We start from the raw sequence: 5,526 nt of genomic DNA, 5'->3' as shown, positions 1-5,526 counted from the left end.
AACGCCCGTGCACTTTCCCGTTACTGCTGCGCCTCTCCCACGCAGCCGCTCTGGGATTCCTCCCCACCTACCGCTGCCCGCGCAGCACCGCGGCTCGGCGAGCGCCGGGCACCTGGGCTAAAACAAACCGGAAAAAAAGGCGCGGTTTGGAACGAGCCCCACGATGTTCCCGTGTTTGGATAATGCGCGCAAACAAGTTCAGCTCGCAATCTGCCCGTGTGGCCTTTCCTGGAGCTCCCCACACGGCGGTGCCGCGCTCCGAGCGGGGCGGGAGCTGCTGCCGGCCAACAGCCGCTGCGTGCTGGGGAGGAGCGGCTCGTTCTGCCAGCAAAGAGCGGCTCATAACCACGTCCCTGTTAAATAAAGAAAGAGGCTCTGTGTCCTTGTTTGCGTACAAAACGGGCGAGAAGCTAGTGCTCAAGAAACAGAAATTAACAGGAGGACATTCAAATAAGATGCCAGCTGATGTCAGGCAATTATAGTTTCTTTTAAAAGAGCTGTACTGCAGTGATGTGAGAATTTCGGGGTGCTGTACCAAAGCTGAGCTGAGCCCAGGACACCTGGAAGCTGGCATGTGGTTTGTGAGACACGAAGCCAGGCACTAACCTCAGCGCATGGGTAAATGCTTTGCAGAAAGGAGAACTGTGCCACTCTTCTGTCACTTCTCTTGCTGCACTTTGCACTTATTTTTGTGTCTTTCCATTAAAAAATGTTGAAATGCATAAGGCAGTCAGGACAAAATTTTTTTCTTAGCTCCAATCTCTCTGAAACCCTCTGGTGGTACCAGGCCAGGCCCTCCCAACATCTTCCTCCTCCTGTCCCACCGGAGCGCAGCCAGGGCTGGTCGCGCTGTGCTCTGGCAGGACGAGGCACGCAGTGCTGCCTGGGCACAAATCCAGCTCCCTGGGCTGCTCCCACTCATCTCGGGCAGCTCTTTTTCCCTCGGGACCAGGCTGAGAGGTTGGAGGACGGCCCAGACTCAGCTTTTTCTCTGCTCCCTGGCTTTGAGGAGAGCCTTTGGCTCTTTAATAGAGAGAGCCGATAGCGTTTGGCTTCTAGAACTTAAGTGAAACTTGATCCAATATTCTAATTTAGTTAAAAGAAGCTGGTACGTATTGAGAGCTAATTATTTCCATATTTCAGAAAAAGACTGCTGTGCAGAAAATAAAAATTATTTCAGTTTTTCAGCTTCCAACACTCTGAACATAAAATGGGATCAATTTTATTGGCTGAAGCCTGAAGAAAAATATTCAATATGAATAAAAATAGATCATAGTAAAAACGTTTCACTTTCAATGCTCTAAAGGACAGTTTGGAATTTAGGGGGAAAAAAAAAGCCTTGTTACTTGGCACCAGGTATGGGGAAACCATAACACAAGGCCAAAGCAACCCAAGGTCTGCATCTCTCAGTCACCCTCTCTTCTCACATTCCTGCTTCCTACCCTTCCTGTTCCTTCGCGATTCCCACTCTTGTTCCCAGTGCATTCCCACGCTCTCACTTAGCAATCTTGTTCTGCTCTGTTCTTGCCCCTGCTATCAACCACAAAGCTACGGGTACCCACAGCAATTAAAGCTATGGGCTGGTCGTGACGGAGACTGGTGCAGCAAGGAGTTTCTGAGTGCTAATTCAGGGTATGGGCACGGACCCTGCTGTGCAGGTTGGAAATGCTGAGGGCACAGGGAGCTCAGCAGCACTGCGGGTCAGTCCTGGCTGCAGGGCATTGCATCAATGTGTGGTAGGGATGTGCTGGGCTGAGGGACTCTGTAGAAGCATTTTTTATTGTGAGCAAGTGTGTGATGCTTTTGTCCAAAGTAAGGAGATGAATGTATCTGTGCTGTAGTACAAGAACTGGCTAACGTATCCGGAAGTCTGATTTCTTGATAATTAAAGTTTCTCACCAGCTTCATTGCACTTTATGGCTAAACTGGTGAGGGTCTCTTCTTCACATCATCTCTGGTGTCAGCCCAAGGAAAGGGATGCTCCATGCAGACCACTTAGGTTATCAGTTAAGAGGGGGCTGCAAAGCACTTCAATTCAATTTTGCCTACAGATCTTGCCATCGTCCTGACTTACAGAGGATTTCAGACATTAACAAGAAAAGCCGATTATGTACAAGACAGACTGACAGAGCAGCCGTTCTCCTCTCATCTGGTGCTTCAACTCAGTTACTAAGTTCTTGAGCTTTCCTGGGGGATTGATCTCTCTAAGTGGGCACAAGCCTGTTAACTGTAATTTTTGTTGAGCTTCAGCTGCCTAATAGTAAAGACTATTTGCTTTGTATTTTTCCATCTCTTTAAAACACGGATAGAGTTTTGCTTGTAGGACAAGGCAAGGAACAGTCTGTTATGTGTCCAGCAGGACCAGTTCTGACCTCATCTTCTATGGGAAAGCCAACGTGCTCACATTTCCATTGGGTGATCCTAACATATTCTGCCAATGGAACAGAAACTGCTTTTCTCAGGTTTGCAGTGGATTTCCACAGGCCAGGATGTTACTTCGTGTCTGAAGCACTGTGTTTATTTTGCCTGCACAAAGGACTTCTCCTAAGTAAGGTAAAGCCCATGCAATAGGCAATCAGAACTCTAACCTTCATGTTCCACTGTGTAAATCACAGTTCACTCTAATAGCATAATACCAGTGGTGGGAGCCACAGTTAGGAGATGCAGACTTTGCTGTTTGTTAATAGTGGTCATTGCACAATGTTCTGCATCATGTTTGTCTGCTCTGTTAAAGTTATAGGTACACTTCAACTGCTTTGTCATCATTTCCACAAAGCTTCCATCCTAACTAAATTTGCCTCTTTAAGTGGCAAATGTGGAAGCACGACCCAGGTCTAAGCAGGGGTTTGGCTTTGGGGAGCACAGCGAGCAGCCCAGTGCATTACTGTGATTAGCCAACACGTGCACCTCCGGACACCTGCAGGCACACAGCCTGCAATCTGCCTAAAGCTCTTCCGAGGAAATTTGCAGCTTACCAACAAAGACCCACACGGATGAGAGGCGGATGGATCTGAACATCCTTCACACCCAGCCTCCCCCAGAACTGCTCTCTTAAGACGAGGAGTTTCTCACAAAGTAGAGGTGCTCTACTTTACAGTGCTCTCTTAATGTCTAATCAATGGATTCTATTTAAGGTAGTCAACAAACATTCAGAAGCCCATACTCAGTTAGACACATGCACACACTTACCAAAAATATGTTTTGCTGAGAATCCGAGTCCTAGGATCCTCCACAACAGGTCTTCTATCTTGCAGCCCATATGTTCGTCACAGGAAGGGCAGGGCTAAGTCTGCTTATCTATAGAGTCTGAAAGTTTGAGATAACCATTTTGCTCAAGAAAAATTGTCCTTGATTAAAACTTATGTAATGAATATGATCGCAACAGCGTTTATATAAAAGGAACCCAAATAAAATCTAACACACGGTAATAGATGAACCAGCAAGACGGAAAAACAAAAAATCTATATTTCAGTTGTGTGCCAACTGACACAGCAAAGGGCTGAATCAGAAAGACTGGAACCAAAGCAAGTTAAAAATCCAGGTTCCAACATCATCCATCGGAGAATTCATCATTGTTCTTCATAAAGGGATCTGAGACATTTAGGTTATATGAGATGAAGTAGGGAAAACTGTAACCAAGGTTGGCATATTGTTGAAGTTCTATGCCCAGAATACTATCTAATAAAGGAACGCAGTGGAGGATATTAAGTTTATCATACATGCATAAACTAAGATCAGCCTCTGTTTAACATGTATTTAGAAAGGCTATCAGAATATTTTGTTCACACAGCTCTGCTGGCTCTAAAGAAAAAAGCTGTTTTGTTGGATGATGCGGAGATTTTTGTTTGGGAGGCATCCCACGATGGACTGTTCTGAAAGATAACAGAACACATGCAGACAAAAAATACTTCCCAGCCAAGTGAATATATTGAACTCGATGAATACTTCGGCTCTGAATGCTTGGGTAGTTTCAGTTTTTCTGTATTTCACTTCACTTAAGATACTCCTTTCTCTCTTCCTCAATCCCATGCTTGAAAGCAGGTTTATAAAGAAGATCACAAGAGTGATCTACACTGCACATCACTTGTACTGCAGCTATCCTGTGGCTGCAGACTATGCTGAAATAGAAGAATCTCAATTTTGTCAATGTAGAAACTTTAAAAAAAACGTTCCTGTAGCAATGTGATTGAGCAGGATGTCCTTGGTGGACTTCCAACGGAAGTTTATAATAAGGATTGGTTTCTTGTTGCTAAAGCAAGACCTTAGGTTGTGTTGGAAGAGCCTGTTGCTTTGCAGTGCTTTGAAACCCTATTTTTTGATAAATGAATGCTAAAAAACTCATAGGGTTCTGCGAGGATAGCCACGTAGCCTCCTGGATTTTTAAAAATTGATTAGACTAAGAAAGCAATTTCACAGAATCTTAGAGCAGCTGGAGGGCACGCAATCCACAGCTCTGCTCAGGTGGGGGCAGCTGGAACAGGTCACCCAGGACTGTCTTAAGTCAGGTTTTGAATTTCCCCAAAGGTGGAGACTCCACAACCTCTTCATTCCATGCAATGTTTTCTAGTGAATTTTTTTTATTGTACCTTCTGGGAAATTGAGCCAACCCTCTAGTTACGCTGAGCTACATACTTCTAACAGTTGTTAGACAACTAGAACAGCACTCAGTACAGGAATATAGTTTGGCTTTTCATGAAAAGAACACCTTGAAGACCATACATACAATTTAAAATGTGCATTCTATTCTGCAGAAATGCCAAAGAGCTTTTGGATCACGAAGAAATTATTCCTATACTCTGTATCCTTAGTGTTATTGTCCCTTCTGATAGCATCTTCAAAACAGCACAGTTTTGGCAGAGGAGAAGCCATGACTTGCCTAATTTTGCTTGTAGAAGAGGAGTAGGGTCTGCTTTCTCTATCTGTTCTCTCTCAAATGTTTTTTGAGAATGCAGGTAGGTACGAAAGCAGTTTGGTTACCAACTACATCCTAAGTTGAAATTGAAAAAATACAATTTGCTCGGAAAGATAAGCAAACAGGAGGACTTCCTATAGCATAAGGAGCATTGCCAAACCTTGCAAAGCTTATTTTCAGGCTTGATACAAAGCCAGGGCATTTGGGAGATAGAAGATAAAAACCATTTTTGCCTAAAGAACGAGTAATTTAAAATACATGAGGAACTGATTTTCCACAACTTTTTTGTGTGTGCAATAAATGGCACACTATCCACAATGACTAGAGCTCACTTCATTCCATAGCTGAGAACATGAAAAAAAAACAACCACCAAACACCCCAAACCTAAATCTTATACACTACAACGGTCTTAAAATCAAAAACACAAAATATCCAGCAAAAAACTTTCACCTAATATTGGAGAATTTCACTTCCAAGTAGGATGTAAATATTGCTTGCCCTCCAAGGCACTACAGTATCAACATAAAGGTGCAGGTACTGCATATTTAATTAATGCAACATAAATACTGATAGTCTAAATGACAAAAAGCACTTTTTTTTCCACACCCAACCC

Source organism: Meleagris gallopavo, chromosome 16, assembly GCF_000146605.3.
Source record: "Meleagris gallopavo isolate NT-WF06-2002-E0010 breed Aviagen turkey brand Nicholas breeding stock chromosome 16, Turkey_5.1, whole genome shotgun sequence".
In the NCBI taxonomy this organism is placed as follows: Eukaryota; Metazoa; Chordata; class Aves; order Galliformes; family Phasianidae; genus Meleagris; species Meleagris gallopavo.
The sequence above is the reverse complement of the archived record's forward strand: the minus strand, read 5'-3'. Positions refer to the sequence as shown.